A 19,304-nucleotide genomic window follows, 5' to 3' on the forward strand; every position below is an offset into this window, starting at 1 on the left:
GAAAGTCCTATAAATATAAACAAGCCTGAGGTTCTTATATGTAAAAAAAAAAATCTAAGCAGATATAAAGTTATAAAAAGTGACTAATTCCAATTACACATTTGGAGACTGCATGTATTTAGTCCCAGTAATGTTTTTCACTTTTACTTTGTCAGAAGCTCAGTATATGGCATATTAGCAAAGCAACTAGTGAATGTGCTAGATTTAAAATAGATCTATGAAGCTATTGGTGCATTACTAAATTGCTAAAATAAATTATTAATAAAGCTAAAATTTACAAGTTCATAATTCTCTATCTTAGCACAATAATGTGATTTTTTTTTTTTTTTTACTTTTTGAGTTACAAACCTATGCCTAAGAGTCTTAAGAAGTGATAACTACAAATCACTTTCTATAAAAGCTATTTTTACAATTGAGGAGGAAAGCTATTTTTACAATTGAGGAGGAAATAATATATCAATATCTTGTTTTATTTTCATGAAAAGTCAGCATTCACAGTTTGTTAAATCACTCATCTTAGAAACAAAACATTAATCAGAATTAAAGACATTTTAAAAGATAGCTTTCTTGTCTATCATATCATCATATTTTTCATTCCTGTTTATCATTCTTTCTTTGTACTAACCTTCATTTAACTAGTTTTCTTGGGGATTGCTTGTTTTCTTTTTAAATTTTTAGCTATTGGATTGGGGAAGACATTATTTAGCTCCTGTTATAGTTCCATTTTCTTACAATTTAGATATTCTTTTTACTCATATCTCCAGTGTTCTGTTTTCTACCAAAAGTTCACTGGCATTTACTTTTTTTTTCCTGGTCTTTTTATCCTTTCCTTAAAAATTGAAAATCCTATGTGAATTCTCTACAGTATTCCTATTACATCTCCTAAAAATCTCCCCCTGTTGGACTTGCTCCATTTTAGACTTCAACTGGTCTTACTTCTTGATTCTGGATCTTACAATTCAATAATCTTTTTTTTTTTTTGAACCCATGTAGCTTTATGGAACACTATTGAGAATAATGGAAATGCAGCTAACCCACAAGGCAATAGCTTATTTTTCAATACAGTAGAAATTTAACTAAAATGATTTTCTCTCTGGCATAAGAAGCAACAGTCTTACAAATGGGCACGCTCAATGGCAGTTCTGTTCAAACAAAAGCTGCATTGCTTGTCATATTTTATACTCAAAGCTGATGATATAGATCTGTCCTCTTTTGCCACATTATCCAGGCATTCAGTAAGCCAAATGGTGCATCAGAAGCTGTCCTCTTGGCAAATGGACCTAAAATACTAAACATTTGCCTGAATGGGGCTCATCATTTCAATTGATACTTCACCTCATGTCCTTTTTATCTGTAGTTTAGATGATAAAATTATTTACACTTTTACTAGTCTTTAATTTTTAAATTCCCACTTCTTTATGTGGGCAGTTTTTCTTAGCAGCAATGAGAAGTCTGCTGGGGAAATAAAAATATTTGTCTCAGGGTATTAAGATACTGTGTTAAGAGAGGACTTTATTTTCATTTCTTCTTTTTTAATAAAATATTCTTTAATTTAAAATTTTGCCTCATTGGGCCCTCCCTAGTGGCACAACATGTTAAAGTACAATCAAATAATCTACAGCCACTGTAACATGAGTTCAATCCCCAGCTGATAGCTGACCCACATGGCACAGCAGACATCTATCTCTCCTTTGCTCCCCTCTGTAGTATATTTCAGTCAATCTGTCTATTCTGCCCCATTCTGTCTCATAAATCACCCCCCACAGCTCTGGCCTGAACCCCAGTTCTTGTATGCATAAATACATCTTTTAAAAAAAAATCAAATGTTAGAATTTCTATACTACATATCTTTCTTCCCTCTTTCTCTCTCCTACTTGTTCTCCCTTTATTTCTTTGACCATTCTGCCTTGCTCATCTTTGCTTACACTTAATGCTATGCCTGGCCTCACAAACTTGTTAGTCTTAATACTTTTTCTTTTCAGCCTACATGTATTCTGAACCTACATGTAGCTTCTTTCCATATTGTCCTGACATAAACTAAAATTCCCTCAATTGAGAATCTCTCAAAGCTTCTATCTTTCCTGTATTCCCAATATCAATAAATACAACTACACTTTTGCCCAACCAAGGAATCTAGTAGTCATCATTGATACCCCAATCATTCATTGGGTCCTTCCAATTCTATTTCCTAAAGAGCTTCTCCTCATTGTATCTGCTCTGATCTATTCCTTCCCTGTGCCTGTTGTTATTTTTGTTTGAGGAACTTTTTCTGCTCATAACCCTGTCTCACCAACTGGTGTTTGCCTAGTTAAATCCTACTAGCCCTATAGACATCAGCTCAAGGGCCTCATTGTCAAGAAACCTAACTCTTTGCCCTCCGTGGTGGTGCAAGAGGTTAAAGTGCAGCACTATGAGGCTATCTGCAGACACCACAAGTTCCATTGCAGATCCCTGGCCAGGTAGCTGACCTACATGGCTTGGTTGACCTCTCCTGAACCGCCCACTGCTCCCCTCAGCAGTGTATTTCAGTCAGTCTACCTGTTCTGCTCCCCACTCTGTCTCTGGTGAATTCTATCATCTCCCACACCTCTGGCCTGTACCCCAGTCCTTGTATGCATAAATAAATAAATCTTTAAAGAAAAAGAAGCCTGATTCCTTTAGTCTATGATTCAGCCGAGGGACCCTACACTCCTATTTTTTTTAAGCTATCTGTATTTCTGTGTATTGCAATGTGTAATTATGTGTTCAACTTTGTTATTTCTTTAGTACTAAGCTGGGATAAGCTTATTAAAGGATGTTTCACTATGCAGTTTTATATTAATACATATTAATATAAAATCTTTCTCTTTAATGGATCATGTTCCAATATACACCCTTTCAGTGAATATTATCTTATGCATCATATCAGGGACTGTTTCTGGTTTTGACCATTATTATATTTCTGTTTTCTGACACACAATAGTTATTCAATAAATATTAACCATTTATGTGATGTCTTATGTTATACATTTCTGTGTAGCCTTTAAGAACATAGAGATAATATCTGCCAAAATTTCCACAAATCAAAAAAGCTTCACACTTTGAAATTTTTAGTCCATTTTAAATTGAGGTGGTCACTTTTTTTTCCAAAATGACTCCTATGCATGTCTCATTATTTCACCAGACAGGACCTCAAGATCACCAGCCTACATAAGATTTTTCAGCATAATCATTGGAAAGTTTATTTTTTACATGAAAAGGAGCTGCAATTAGAGCATCTTCTCCTATTAGTTACTTGCTCCTTTAAACAACATTTACGTGAAGTATTTACAAAAAAAATTAAGTTTTTTTTTTGTTGTTGTTGTTGGTTTTTTTTTTTTTTTTTTTTTTTTTTGCCTTTGAGCTAGGTCTATCCCTTGTTGAACTCCAATTTGTAAAATATTTAATACTTTTCATTGTCTGTTATCTTGGCACTCCTCAGTGTTTCTATCATTTTAATTGGAAACAATACAGGAAGTCTTTAATGACTGAAATAAGTCTCTACACCTAGCAACCAGTTCCTGGAATTGTTTATTGTAAAAAGAGCTCACTTTCCAAAGTCAGGAAGCTAAAGCTTTGATCAGATTGCTCTTAAAAAATCACACTAACTTTGCCCTTTATTGTAATTCTTGATTCTTGATTAATCAGTTAATTGCAGCTCCTTTTTAAAACCAAAAGAATAAAATTTGTGAGCAAAATCCAAACCTATAAGTAGGCTTATTTTTTAATATATTTAATAGGAAATATTTATCAATCTAACTTATCAGGATAACCATTGAAGTCATTCTATGGGTAAATACTTCCCCCCTTTGAACATATACATGATTGCTTGCTAATGTGATCAGTCTTACATATATCACTTTTCCTGATTTCTCCATCTGTTGACTATGTTTTATTCTTGTGTAAATGCTATTAAATTTAAACAAAAATGCCCTTAAATAATAGAGTATCTCATTGCCACTCAGTTTTGAATGTGAAGATCAAATGTGAACAAAGATTTGTCTTCAAAACTTCCAAGACTAGAAATCATCCAAAGGAGTAAAAGCTAAAGATATGCAATCTTCTGAGAATTATAATATGTGGAAAGGCAAAAATGAGAGAACAACATAAATTTTATTCTTCCAGAGTATGGCTTAGAAAAACCGAAGTATACTGGAATTAATGTTCAAATTCTTAAAACAACTCAGCAGTGAAACTGTCTGGATAGCTTTAACTTAAATTATAAATTCTCCTAATGATTTCTCATGTCCAAATCTAAAAGATTCAGTGAACTTGGAATCTGGCTTGCCTGATGATCATTACATTTCACTCTATGTGGTAAGGAACAACTCCATATGACACATATATCAGCCACACTTACTGTTTTCTGCTTGTATTAAATATTTGTTTCCCTAATGTAAACCCTTCAAAGTCTATTCCTATTTGTCCTGAGTTACATTATAAAGTATAAAGATTTAGATCTCCTTCTTTTGTAAAAGGAACATTGGTAAAGTAATTTTTGCAATTTTAAGAATTTGAAATTAGCCACCAGTAAAAAACACAGAACTTGAACACCTTGTAAAAATATTCCCAAATACTGAAATAAAACATGATTTTTGACATATCTGAATGTGAACAACAAAATTTTCTAAGGTGAAGTAAATGGGACTTCAAGACGTTATATAAAACCAAGCATCCTTAGGCCTCCCTATTCTGTCTCTGGTAAATCCTCTAACTGCCCCCACCACCATCCCTCTTGCCTATACCCTAGTTTGTGCATTAATAAATTTGTTAAAAATCAATAAAAACCAAAGATCTTTGTTCTTGCAGATGAATTTCAAAAACAATCGTAGGAATATTATAGTGAAATAAGGATGTTGGCAGGTAACATATTTTAAGATTTGTGGGACCATTGAGAAGAATATTTAGTTTATTGAAATACACATTTCCTTTAAAAATCTGAGTCAGAGCCAAGAATTTGACTTGCATCTCTCTTTTTTTAAGCTTTATTTATTTATGTGTACAGAATTGGGGTGCAGGTCAGAGGTGCAGGGCGGAGGGAGAGAGGATTCACCAGAGATAGGGAGAAGGACAGACATATCTACTGAAATACACTTTACGAGGAGCAGCAGGCAGGTCAGGAGAAGTCTGCTGTGCCATGTGAGTCACCTCCCTGGCCGGGGATTGAACTTGTGCTGCAGTAGCTGTGATAGCTTCATAGTGCTGTGTTTTAAGCTTTTGCACCACCAGGGAGTGCCCTGACTTGCATCTTTTTTTATAAACAATTGCCAGATAAGTATACTTTATTTTGACAAAGAAACTTAAGAATATATTTTAGAACTCAGCTAACACTAAAAGACCAATATTTAATACAAGACGGTTTTGTTAAACCTGCCACTAACTCAGTATCTCCTCTTTTGAGATATATCTTTCAGCTTCTTTAGAAATTTAATTTGGATATGTGACTTCATATTTAAAAATAATTTCTTTGTACCATTGTTTGTTGGTTTATCAGATTGAAAACAATCATTTGATTCTTTATCTAGTATATTAATTTTCAACTTTTCTCCATATATACCCCACATACACATTCTTCCCTTTTCTCCTCAAGAGTAATCACAATATTTTGTTAAATTCACTCACAATTTTATTATTATATAAATACATTTACTCCTGGGACTAGTAATATACTTTGATTATATGTCCTCTTTTCCCCCTATGAATTAACAATCATCTCATTTTTCCATTTCTTAAATTCCCTAATTATATTTTCCTAAATTTCCCAAATGTAGCAATGAAACTGACTCTTTAAAATCTTGATTGAGGGCCCTCCCTGGTGGCGCAGCAGGTTAAAGCACAGCACAAAGAAGCTTAAGCTTCTTTAACATGAGTTCGATCCCCTCCTGCCCTGGAGGTGATCCTCATGGTGTGCCAGACCTCTCCTGACCCGCCCGCTGCTTCCCTCAGCAGTGTGCTTTGTCCATCTGCCTGTTCTGTACCCCACTCTGTCACTGGTGAATCCTCTCACCCTCCGCATCTCTGGCCTGTACCCCAGTTCTGTCTGAATAAATAATAAATCTTAAAAAAAATATATTGATTGAATATTATTTTGGCAAAAATACATAGGTTAACTGATAAATTCCCTTTCCTCCCATCTTGCTTTAATCTGTTGATTTTTTTTTTGATCATTCTTTTATATGGCATCATGTTTTTATTTCTTGGAAATAACATTTATATTTTAAAACCTTTTTCTTGTGTTCACAAAACATACTCTGCTTCCTTCAGTTTCTAATATTTGTTTTGGTCTCTGGATATTGGAGGTTTCTACAGAGGTCATGTGATTCTTGACTAGACATATTCCTGTATGCGGTGTATTGAGGTTTTTTCACCTGTGCATGTTAGACAAGAGGGCTGTTAACTGGTAAGCTTCATTTGGGGGACTGGTCAGTGGCTCTTCTGGGTAAGGGGGCTTTTTCATTCTTCAGTGTTAGTAAACTTCCCCCCAGGGCCATTTAATTTCTACAGACAACATTGTGCCAGTCTCCTGCCATGCCCAGTCCCTGCCTTCTGAAAGCAAAGTAAGGGAAAGAAGTTGATAAAATTAAACTTTGAGTGCTCAAACTTATGTTTAACTGTCTTGATTTCAGCTTTGCCTTCAGCCCAGGTATCTTCAGAGGTGTCCATAGAAGTGGCTGATCCTCTTAAATAGCTTTCTATGGAGTCTGTTGATTTTTACTTTTTTTCCAGTTGTTAGTTTATTCTCCTTCCTCTAAATTCTTTCTTCAAAGAGTCTATTATCATCCTTAATATGTTCTTTCCTTCTACCCTGTTCTTTTTCTGTTTGCTTTTGTACTCCTTTGTTATCATTTTTAGCAAGCCTTTGGAGATAGGAAAAGGGATTAAGTTATATTTAATGTTCAGCCTATTTATCTAGGCAAAGAGTATATCATTTAATTATAATTAAAATTTAAAAGATTATTAAGATAATCTTGGCTTTACCCAGACAATTACAAAAATATACCTATTTCATTGGTTTTAAAAAGAAAGACTAAGGGCAAACAGTTAAAACATCAGCTCTTTGGCATTAAAATCAGAATGGTATGGTGGGCATGAAAATATTCTGCTGAAAGTATTCTAATTCATGCCTCACATTCTGTGTATAGTTCTGTGTTCCATGCTGGAAGAGGCACAAGTCCAAAATCAATATGAAGGTTTTCTCTGAGAAATGCAGGGCATTGAAAGAAAATGCCCTGTGACATTCCGGGTAGGGAAAGCAAACAGGAGCATAAAGTCTAATGTTCCTCATAGGTGCAGATAACCTGACCTAGCTGTGCCACTTCTGGGAGACTCAAGATGTCAAATTAGTGGTGAACCTGTGCTGGATGCAGGAATTGCTTGAAGCTAGATAGAGCTTATTGCAGTTTTTGTTTCAAATCTAGAGGTCCCAGGTGACTGCTTCTGATGTAATAGGTAAGTGTTGTTCATCTGAAGAGTAGAGTGAAATAGCATTGTTTTGATAGAAAAAAAATGTTAAAAATCAGTGTTTCTGACTTTATAGAAATCTTATGTGAGTTCAGGCTTGTCTGTTTATTTATTTTGACCTTTGTTAGCTTCTGGACTATGAATATTTGTCATGGTAACAAAGGAATGTTATTACTCCAATGGATTAGATTTTGGTTTACTTCATGTACTAGATGATTGAAAATTTTTAATGAAGGTGAAAATATGTCCTCAAAGTACTCAAAAGTATAAGTGCATCATTAATAGGTAGGAAATCGAAATTTATTTAAATCAAATCTGAATAGCTGTGTGGAAATGTTGATTTCCAAATTTGATCTTTACTTAAATAGATTTTAGTGGTGTCAAGTACATGGTCCTATCCCAGAAATGTGTACAACATTCATACTTGGGTATTTTTAGTTCCCTTTTTTTATTATTATATATGCAAATTGTATGTATTAAATTATAACAAATCTGCTTCTTGAGCCAGCATCTCTCCTAAATTCCAGACCTAAAAATCTAAAACCCCTTAACATTTCCACTTGAATGCCCATAAGAATTAAACTCATTATGTTTGCAACTAGTTCATCTTTTATTCAAATTTGTCCTGGGGTACCTACCTGCTCTTGGCATCTACTTTCTTAAACCAGGCATCTTTACCAACTTTGACTTTACTTCTGTTTTACTCCAAATAACTAAACATTATTTCTGGCAGTTATACTTTCAAAAATATTCCTCAAATGTGTCCACTTCTTCCAACCTCACATCTCATTAGCTTATTTAAGTTGGGCAATCAGAATATTTATTAAGTTAAATTAAAGCAATATCTTTCAACTCGTTTTCCCATTTCCAGACCTGACAATATCCAATTCTTTCTCCTGACTATAACCAGGGATATCTCTAGTACTACTAAATCCAATCATTTTACTCTTGCTTTAAAAACCTTCAAAGTCCCTCCTAGCATTCAGAATATAGTTCAAGTTTCTAATTAAAATGTTTGGCCCACCTGTCTCTACAGAGCCTTGTTCTCCACCATCTCTCACTCAGATAATCTATCTTATTCCCCCAAGTAAACCATGCCTTCTCATAGCAGTTTTATCTCTGCCTAGACTAGTTTCCTAAGTTGTCTCCTCACCACCTTCATGTAAAAAACATAGTATTTAAAGTTTGAAGGCTTGAATTTAGCACCAGTTTTACCTACTTACTCAAAAGACTTACTTTGTTCAGTGCCACTAGTACTTAGTTCATATCCTTAAAATAGCCCTTGTAAAGAGACATTATATTTTGTTTGTCTGTTTTCCCCTCCAGGATAGAATCTCCTGGGTTTGGGCTATTGATGCTAGCCTTCCTTTATCCCTAGCATCTGTGTTTGAGTTGGCAGCAAATATTTTAGTAAAAGTAATTACACATTTCTCCCCCAGAGCTCTATCCCTTTTCTCTAATACCTTAACTCATTTTATGAAATCTCCTCCCTTCCTTCCATCCCCTTCCTATCTTCCCTCTCTCCCTCTCCTTTCCTTCCTTCGTAAATACAGGTATTTTTTCCACTTTTGCTCTGTTCTAAGAACTGATGATACAACAACAAATGAGACAATGTTCTGTCCTTATGAAATTTATTTCCTAATAGAGAAAATTCTTGTAACTACTATTGGTTAATGTATAATTGTTTTTGATGTCTATATACCACTGGAGAGTTAAAATTACAAAGATACTCTAAGGTTATGATTCTCTGAATTTGAAGAGTCCTAGGGATAAATAAACTCTGACCCATTACTCTACTGGAGATATTTTAAAATCTCTAACCTCATGTGCTCCTGTCCAAGAGCCTACCAGAAAAATTCAAGACACACAGTCAAGGTGCGTATCCTCTGCTTCTCAAGTTGCTACTTTTCCTTAATGTAACAAGTGTTGAGTATCTCATCGGAGATCCTTCTATTCGCATTTATTATAAAAAATATTAATGCTATTCAGTGAATAAAAATAATCCCTCCTATATTAACTGTGGTGCTAAAATATATCTGAATCAAGTGCCTAGTTTTCTTTTGATTATAACAGCATAGAAATTAAATGAATCCCCATATTCTAGGTCAGGCTCACATTCAATATAATCTTTCTAAAGCATGTTCTTTAGCAACCTAGGTAGCAGAGTGCAAAACACGAAGCTCTGCTTTTTAAAAGCAGTAATTAAACTTGTTAGATGAGAGAGTAAACAGAAATCTCAACATAGATGGTTTAAAACGAAAGTTAATTTCAGAAAACAGTACAATTTCTTGAACCTAATTTTGTACTGAAATCAAATACCACTTTAAATTTAGGCACAATTAAATATTTGTCTTTCCACAGGTTATATATAGTTTCACATTAAGATAATTTGTTTTTACTCTGACTCCAAGCAGCACGACATCAAATTGGTTGAGAAAAGTGATGGGAAATTTTGCCCAAAGTCTCTAAGCAAATTATATAGCACAGGATAGCAAAGAGTGGGAATTAAATTATGGAATTTTAGGACATTATCTTAAGAATGACAAACATATCTGAATTTCTTGTTTCATCTTACAAACTGATAGCAGAACCATTAATGCTGATGAGAAAAATGGAAACCAAAACTACTTGTCTCATATCAATGAAAATGGCCCATAACAAAATGACCAGAAATAACACATGTTGGCAAAGTTTTGGACGAAAAGAAACCCTATTACATTCTTGGTGGGAATGAAGACTGGTCCACCCGCTAGGGAAGACAGTATAGAGGTTTCTCAAAATAATAAAGATAGATCTACATATAACTCAGTAATACCACTCCTAGTTATATGCAGCATTCCCACCCCTAGGAATACAAAAACAGCTCAAAGGGTTGTTTACTCCTACATGCATTGCAGCATTATTTACAATAGCACATTATGCAAACAACCTAAATACTTAAGGGCAGAGGAGTGGCTAAAGAAGATGTAGTATGTGTATTTATGCAATGAAATACCACTCCAGTATAATAAAAGATGAGACTTTGTCATTTGCAGCTACATGAATGGAACTGGAGGAAAATGACAAATACCAGCTAGTATCACTCATATATGGAATATAAAGAAACAAAGCAAATGAGGACACAGAACTATTCCAAGACAAACACTAGAAATTTGACTACAGAATTGAGGCTACTAGAGGGGGATGGACAGTAGAGAGCGTGGAATGCAAATGGGGAGGGGAATCCGATGGACCACATTGAAGGATTATTGATGTTTTAGTGGAGGCATGGTGTAGGAACATACTCTTTAATCATATATAGAGTTATAAGCCACTCTCACCTCAACCAATATGATAAAATTTTCAAAAATAAATAAAAGAATGCTGATGAGTGCCAAAGAGGAACATATATGTGTAACAGAAGGTAGGTAGATTAAAATTAAGGGAGTTGACCAGTATAAAATCCTATTATGTAGTTTAAACTGGAGCTACCAAACGTCTGTAAACAAGTTTATAATGCAGATTCTAAGTGTCTACCCCCACATCATTCAAGGCAATATAATATTTGGGGAATAAAAATAAAGATTTATAATATCCTTATTAAAACCAGCGGCCTTCAACTCACATTTCAAAATCATACTTTTAACACATTTATATTGAAGCTGTCATGGATGAAAATAAGAACAAAAATTCCCAGAGCTTGGATAGTGTTCAGTCCACTAGAGGTGTGAACGGTTGGGAACTACATAATGAGAATTTGAATTTTGAAAATGTCTTCTATGTATTCCATTCCTGCTTATTTTGTTCTCAGAGATATCAAGTCTAAAATGGTATCTTCTGCATTCCTACTTGGAAGATAAGCAAGTGCTGGTCATGCAAAGAAACAAACTAACTCCTGGAAGAGCTACCAGATGTATAGTATTGTACCTTTTTATTGATTATTTTATTGATTACTGATTCTGGTACTAAAACAAAAGGCCAATATAGCATTTGCTAGTCGCATGTCCCCACATGAAGTCGCCTGTCTCAGTCCCAGTCAACCTTGTTTACTACTGCATCCAGATTGATGTCAGTTCTAATCTTGCATTTCTTTGCATAAAATTATCAGTAGCCTTTAATAGCTAAAGAGAAAAACAGATATCTTTTGTTGTTAAATTTTTACTTATTTATTTTTAAAGATTTGTTTATGCCTACAGAACTGGGGTACAGGCCCGAGGTACAGGGGCAGTGAGAGGATTCACCAGAGACAAGAGTGGGAAGCAGAATAGGCAGATGTACTGAAATACACTGCTGAGGGGAGCAGCAGGCAGGTCAGGAGAAGTCTGCCGCGCCATGTGGGTCACCTCCAGGCCGGCAGGGATCGAACTCATGCAGAAGTGGCTTTAGCTTCTTAGTGCTGTGCTTTAACCCACTGTGCTACCAGGGAAGGCCCAAGATTTATTTTTTATACATACAGAACCAGGGTACAGGCCAGAGGTGAAGGGGCAGTGAGAGGATTCACCAGAGTCAGTTGGGGAGCCGAACTGGCAGAATAACAAAGTACACTACTGAGGGGAGTAGCAAGGAGATGGGAGAGGTCTGCTGCCATGTGGATCACCTCCAGGTAGGGATGGATCTTGCACCCAAGCAGCCATGGCCAGCTTCACACTGCTGTTTTAACCCGCTACACTACCAGGGAGGGCCAGAAAAACATAATTTTTTTGCAAGCTATAAGAAGCCGATAAGATTTGGCTTCTTATAGGGTGCATAGCCTTTATTGTGGAATGTCAATTTCCTCTTCAAGTCATGGACCAGAATTCCCTCTTACTCTAATCTTTGCAAATACTTAAGTGTTAATTTGTAGACAAACAGACTTTTTTCTTTTCATTCTAATAGATTTTGTTTTTACCATCACTAACTTATACCTTATTGTTGTATTTTTTCTTTCAAATGCTCTATCATGCCATATATTCAGGATAGTTGCAAGTTTTATTTTCAGATACCCCCTAAGAGGGTCTTTTTCCTCTTGCTGTGATGAGATCTGGAGATGCTTTAGACTCGTTACACAGTTATCATTTTGACTTCTGGGTTGGATATATATTTTTCTTAGTTCTGTATTTTTGGTTTGTTTGTTTTCCCTTTATGTTACTGAAGTTTCTTAAGTAATATTTTAATGACAGACTTTTGAAAGCTGTATTTGTGATTTCTGAGTTCTTGTTTGAAATCTTAGCATAGTTGACAATTAACCAAGTAAAAATGTCTAAAAATAGTCCCTTAGAACTTTGAATTACTGTTTCCTTATCTGCCAGTATTGCTCTCATACTATTTTGATACTGTTTTTTTTTTCCTTCTGTCTTCCTCTTTTTTTTTTATTAGCATTTTTCTAGTTGTTTTTGTTCAGAGGTCATTGACCAATCCCAACCCGTATTTGTTTGGCATATAAAAATTTATTGTAATATAATAATGCCTATTCATTTAAAGTAATTTATTTTTCCTTATATTTTCTGTCACCTTTTTCTTTGCTGTTATGAGTAATTTCTTTGTTCTTATCACTCAAGTCTTCAATTAATTATCTCAAAGTTTTACCTATTATATTGTACATATATATATTACATATGCTAAATTTCGAAAGTCTTTTTCCTCTGTCTTTTATTGTTTTAATATACTTCTTTTGTTATATTTTCCTGACTTATCCTTATTTTCTTTTCTTGATTCTTTACATGTTATGATTTTCTGAAAAAGAGTATGATTCTTCATAGCCTGCTTATTGAAGAATGGGGTAATAGAAAAGTTGGTTGTGATATACCTTAAGATAAGATATAATCTTATCTTAAAAAGAGTGGGTGTGTGTCCAACCTTAATTTTTCAGGTCCCAAATCTTTACTTAAGGAGATTTACCCATGCTCTTTTATTGTCTTCCTAATTCCCATTAGAGGTCTGTTTGTTTATTTGGCTAGGGGATAAATGGATATTAGGGTTTTTCTTTTACCTTGTTATAGCATCATGATCTCCTTTATCTAGCGTCCTCTGATGCCTAAGCCTTTGTAGGGTTCTGTGGGTTAGAAATCCACTCTCTCAATTGGATGAACCCTTTCTAAGTCTATTCTTGTGTGTGCCTATAAATGACTACATTAGCTGTTGCTCCATCCAGACTACCTTTCTGAATTTTAATGAGGCCTTCTTTCTAATTTTATCTTCTTTATTTTTGTAGATTAAAATTATTAAATGATTTTTATTTAATTGTTAGTGTTCAATGAGGTCTTTTTCTAGAGGAAGAAAGGATAAATACCTGCACTCAGTGGACTTTCTTGAATGCAGTTACTGGGTTTCTCTTGATATCATGTAAAATCTCTGAAAACATTTTCTGTGTACTTCTCTCATGACCTTTCTTTCTTCATGTTTTATTTATAAACACATCCTTTTTCCTGTCTAGTACATTATCTCTCTGGACATTAGACACATAGTGTCTCCTAAATAATAACTGTTGAAAAAATAAAGTGATGAATATGGAAAAGAAAAGCAAGAAGTGGTGTCTCAAAAGAAAGGATGGAAGCTTACCATTTGGCTAGAGCAATGCAATCTACAAACCATTCATCTTTACATTTTCCCCTAGAGATACAATCCCTAGATCTTAGCAATAGCCCTAACTTTAAAAATTTTTAGGAAAGAAAAGTAAATTGCATTGCCATTAAGAATTTATGTTATACGGTTAACCTGTAATGGAATCAGTCACTACATCATTTCTTCTTTAGTTTAATAACCAAGGAGTCTAATATAAATTTCCTAGGGGAAAGAGCAAAGGTAAGTGGATTGAATTGTTTGCCTATGGCTCATAGAGTGACAACCCACAACACTGGTGAAAAGTATTTATACTGATTTGAATTATAAGGAAAGCCAGTCATGATAAGAAATAGAAACTTTAGTTTTTTTTTTTAAAAATTAAATATGGAGCCCTTCCTGGGGGCACAGTGGTTTGAAGCACAGCACTATGAAGCTATCATCAGCCACTGCAGCATGAATTCAATCCCTGACCAGGGAACTGACACACATGGTATGGCAGACCTCTCCTGTATTTTCTGTTGCTCCCCTCAGCAGTGTATTTCAATAGATCTATCTACCTATTCTGCTCCCCATCTGTCTCTGATGAATCCTCTCACCCTTTGTCCCTCTGGCCTGTACCCCAGTTCTTATGTACATAAACGAATAAATCTGTAAAATATTTTTTAAAAGCTAAATATGGACCAAGGTAGAAAACTAATTTGTAAAGATGACGCTTCGGTAGTTATGCCAGTCACCCTTCATGAGATCCAAGACCAATTCTAGAACTAAGTTCTCCTTTTAAAGTCCTCCAGGCTAAAGGTCACAAAAAAGTCAATATTCTGAAGTGAAGAAGAATGCAAAGAATGCAACATTGGCATTCAAGGGTAATCAGTAACTCAGTGGGCTTAATAATTGAAACTTCAAATAATATGCTAAACACAGCAAGTAATTCACATAGATAATAAATTTACAGACCTGTCAGTATTTCTGCAAACATTCTTTTCTATTCCTCCTAAAGAAGAAAAATGCAATTTTAACTTCATCTTCTCTCTTCAAATTGTCCGTCATTGCTTTAGGGTACACAAGTGAATGTGTGTTTTATTTCCAATCTCAATTTACACTGTTTTCTGAACTGCAATTTCATAGCAGCTAGTCAGTACTAACTTTCCAAAAGGAACCAACAAAAATGCCATGATACATTTTAATGGCCTACTAGTGATAATTAAAATGTCATTTATGAAATAATAACCTGTTCTTTTACCTGAATTCAAGTACCTGCTCAGTTTTACTTAGACTGCTTTGCTCTTTCCATATTGAAGACTTAGATGTAAAATAGTCAGAGTGTCATATTTCTTGAATTGTAATAAAACTGCAGATAATATAGTATATGTCCTCTGCATGATAGCCTCCTTTGTGGAGTTCTTAAAGGGATATCTGGATCACACCTGGTGTCTTTTTATTCTCCATTCTCCCCTGCAAGATCTGCTATCATCGTGGAAGGTCAGAAATGAGATTTAGCAAATTGTTTTAATGTGGCTATGGTGAAACTCTCATTATCCTTGTGATAGAAGTGTGCTAGTGGAAGGTAGAAGAATTGGCAGAAGAAATGTATCAAAGCAGTTAAGTGCAGAGTCTGGGAACATGTTGACTGTTTGAAAGTCCCACATTCATCACTTGTCAACCATATACACTGGACAGGTTGTTTAACTACTTTGTGCTCAACTTCTTTGTAAAATAGAGATCATAGCCCCTCCCCATAGGGTTTTTGTGAGTAATTTATGTAAAATGCTTGTATGAGTGCCTGGTACACACTGCTTTTTGAGTGTAAAACATGATAATGAAGAGGAAAGTATTTGTTTGGCAAATTTTGCAGAGCCTCCTCAAAATACTTTGGTGCAAACTTGTTATATTGCCAAAGAACAGTTTTTCAGTAGGTTGGGAAATACCTAAACATAAATGGTTAGCATATGAGTCTTGAAAAAAAAAATCCTTGGACTACCCTTACGGGGTGAATGCTGTGCCACAGAGTCAGAGATGTGGGAATTCCTACTTATTCAGCTTCCTGATGCTGGGCTAATCAAGTCTCTTCTCACAGCCTGGTGTTTGCTCAATAAGTATGCTGTCCAAGATGAATTCTGCCACACTTCTCAGTTCTAAAGTTCTGTCTTTTTAAATCAATTGTTTGTAAATCAAATTACTTTTTGAGTGCAATGGGAAAACTTGCCACTTAAAAGATAACACTGTGATGACTAGAAAGTGCTTTGTTATGGCAATCCTCCCAGTTGATTTGGGCTTGTGGCTCTTCAAAAACCAAATTTATTTACAGCCAGCACATCTACATTGCAGTCCCACAGATTCCTGAAGCAGGAAGTAAGATGCTTTAATATGGGCTGGACCAGTCACCCACAACAAGCTTAAAGCCTTCTCTTGGCTAGACTTGAATGCACCTGGATGATGCACATTTTTGAGACTAACTTAGCACCCTTTCCTCTGGAGTGTTGCCCAGATTCTAACTTCCATTTGCACATATGTTATCTGCCTCTTCTCCTACTGGGTTATCTCCGCTCTCCCCCCACACATAATTGGTTTGCAATCATCATGCATGCATATCTTATATTACCCAAGGGATTTTGAATTTTATTAATTAAATTAAATGTACTCCTAAGGGGAAAACCCACACACATACACACCGATTCATGCTTTGAAGGTAAACATTTAATTTTCCTGTGCCAAAGAAAATGAAAAGGGAGGAAATATGATAATTGAGATGAAATGTTCCTTTGGAAACCTGTCACATAATAAAAAATGATAATTAAAATGTGTTGGATAGGAAGAAAAAAGGGCTAACACTTAACAAACACCTATTTTGGGAGACACCCCCATACTTCCTCAGCACTGTCTTTTGAATAATTTTTTTTTTTTTTAATTTCTCAGATTCCTGGCTTATAGGCACACACAGTGGTTAAATGAATACTGGAGCACTGGACTCTGACATGGCCAGAAAAGGTTTCATTCTATTTTCTAGAGGTCTTCAAGACTCCAAGGTTAAAAATATTTCTTTTTTAAATTCTGCTTTATTCATCTTTGCCAGTATAACTAAATTCCATTTTTAATTTTGTAAACTTGTATTTTTATGAACCAATATGATTATAAATCCTGGGCCTTTAAAAGTATGGTGTATTTATAGGGAAAATCACTTTGAATTTCCCACATCCTTATAGTTTTGAGGCTGGGGAGATTCTTTTGTAATACTATCAAGTATCTGCTGCCTATTATTGAAATTCAGACAAAATATGGAAACTGTCAAATAATATCAGATGGCTGGAGCTTAACTAATGTCTGCGCTCACACACCTAGGTAAAACTCAAATTTTATAAAAGTGCCAAATTTTATTTGCAAATGCAACCCAGAAAACACTTTGATTTCAGATATTTTTATTTAAAAAAATCAATAACTGAAATAGATTTAAGTTTAAATCTATACACACTCATAAGGAGGGAAGAACTTGAACTACATTTTTAAATGAATTATATTTAGATGACTAATTTAATTTAAATATAACCAGAAGTTTACAAATAACATATAGGTATAAGTACTCTATGATTCCTTTTTTAGTTTCCTATCACTACTCTGAATAGACACTTAGAAAGCTCTGAGTCAAAACATCCATTAGAATGGTTATCACAAGGAAAAATTGGAACCCTGTGCTCTGTTGCTGGGAACAGAGTGTTGCAGCCTCTCTGGAAGAATGCCCAGAGAATGGCATTTTTCAAAGAACATAATTACTAAATGACCCAACAGTTCAACTTCTTGACTTCTACCCAAAAGAATTAAAAATAAGGACTCAAATAGATGATTTTACTCCCAGATTTATGACAGCATTATTCACAGCAGCCAAAAGGTGGCAGAAACTCAGTTCACCATTGATCAGAAAGTTTGTTATATACATACAATGAAAAACTATTCATTCTTTTAAAGCAGGGAAATTGTAATATATATATATATATATATATGTTGCAACATGCATGAATCCTGAAAACTTGCTAGTGAAATAAGCCGGTCATAAGAATGCAAATACTATGTAGTTCTATGTATGCGGGATACTTAGAGGAGTCAGATTCAGAAACAAAGGAAGTATGGTAGCTCTCAGGAATTGAAGGAAAGAATGGGAAGCTCGTGGTTACTGGGTTCAGATAAGTTTTCTGAAGACAGATGCCAATGTTGGTCCCTCAACAATGTGAATGTGCTTAATGACACTGAACTATATATTTTTTAATGGTTTTAGATCATAAGTTTTACATTATGTATATAATGTCACTTTAAAAAAATGATGGAAGCTGAACAGGAAGAAAAAGTATAAGAGATTTCAGCATTAGTTCAGTCTCCCTTGTCACATCAGCCAGAGCTCACCAGGGCAAAAACTGAGTGTCGGTTTCTTCATATATAAAATATTAAACAGAACAATATTCACAGTTATTTGAAAGGATTAAGTGAATATTGGCTATGGGATGGGGATGAGGGACAGAAGAGGCTGCTAACAGGAACTCCTGATGTAAGCCCATAGTCTCTTATTTTTCTAGTTATCACAGCTTAACTGGCCAAGTTGGTGTCCAGGTCATTTCTAGATGCCAATTGCATAGAATTCTTCATTTGTTCAAAGGTGGAGAAAGCTGACATTACTGAGTACTCTTGTGCAGGGGTTGTAGTGACATTCTATGCAAGCAACCTCTTGGTTGCAAAGCAGGTGGTAATATATATTCTGCTTTTTCTAATAGAGTAAATAAGAACAGATAAGCAACTTGACCAAAGTTGTACAGTTTGCTGCACTCAGACATGGTTTAATGAGGAGGCCAATATATATGAATCCAGGTTATCCCTTTAAAATGGAAGAAGTAAAGAGGGCAGAAAATATTAATAATTGTGTGTATAATATAATAATCTCTGACACGGTGTCCTCAGATGCATCATCCCTCAGATCCAAAGAATGCTAATGTGCTAAACCACATGAAATAGGCTCCTTCCCATAGGCAAGGCTGTAAAGGAACCCATCCTGTCTTTTCTCATGTTTTGCCATTGCCCTCGCAAAATATTTCAGGCGTTGCAAGGTGCCATATCTCATCCATTGTCACAAGCACTAATCAGTTATGTAGTATCCACTAAAATAACCGTGTTACTTCTCCTAGGTTCCTCTTCTTGTCACTTCCCATGATTTTGCTGTTTGTCTACTAGCTGCCCCATGTCATTAGCTGTTGGCCATCTTTACAGGCATCTCACTACATGACACACACTGCCACTGCTTGTGACTTCCTCTGCTCCTTTCACTAGGT

General features: G+C 35.0%; 1 protein-coding gene across 3 annotated transcripts in view; it reads left to right on the top strand.

The window, feature by feature from the left end:
• MAGI2 (membrane associated guanylate kinase, WW and PDZ domain containing 2) overlaps nt 1-19,304 on the top strand; it is a 458,519-nt gene that overhangs the window by 11,292 nt on the left and 427,923 nt on the right. The window lies entirely within an intron of this gene.

The sequence above is a fragment of the Condylura cristata genome, unplaced genomic scaffold (genome assembly GCF_000260355.1).
Source record: "Condylura cristata isolate star-nosed mole 26May11 unplaced genomic scaffold, ConCri1.0 scaffold00005, whole genome shotgun sequence".
In the NCBI taxonomy this organism is placed as follows: domain Eukaryota; kingdom Metazoa; phylum Chordata; class Mammalia; order Eulipotyphla; family Talpidae; genus Condylura; species Condylura cristata.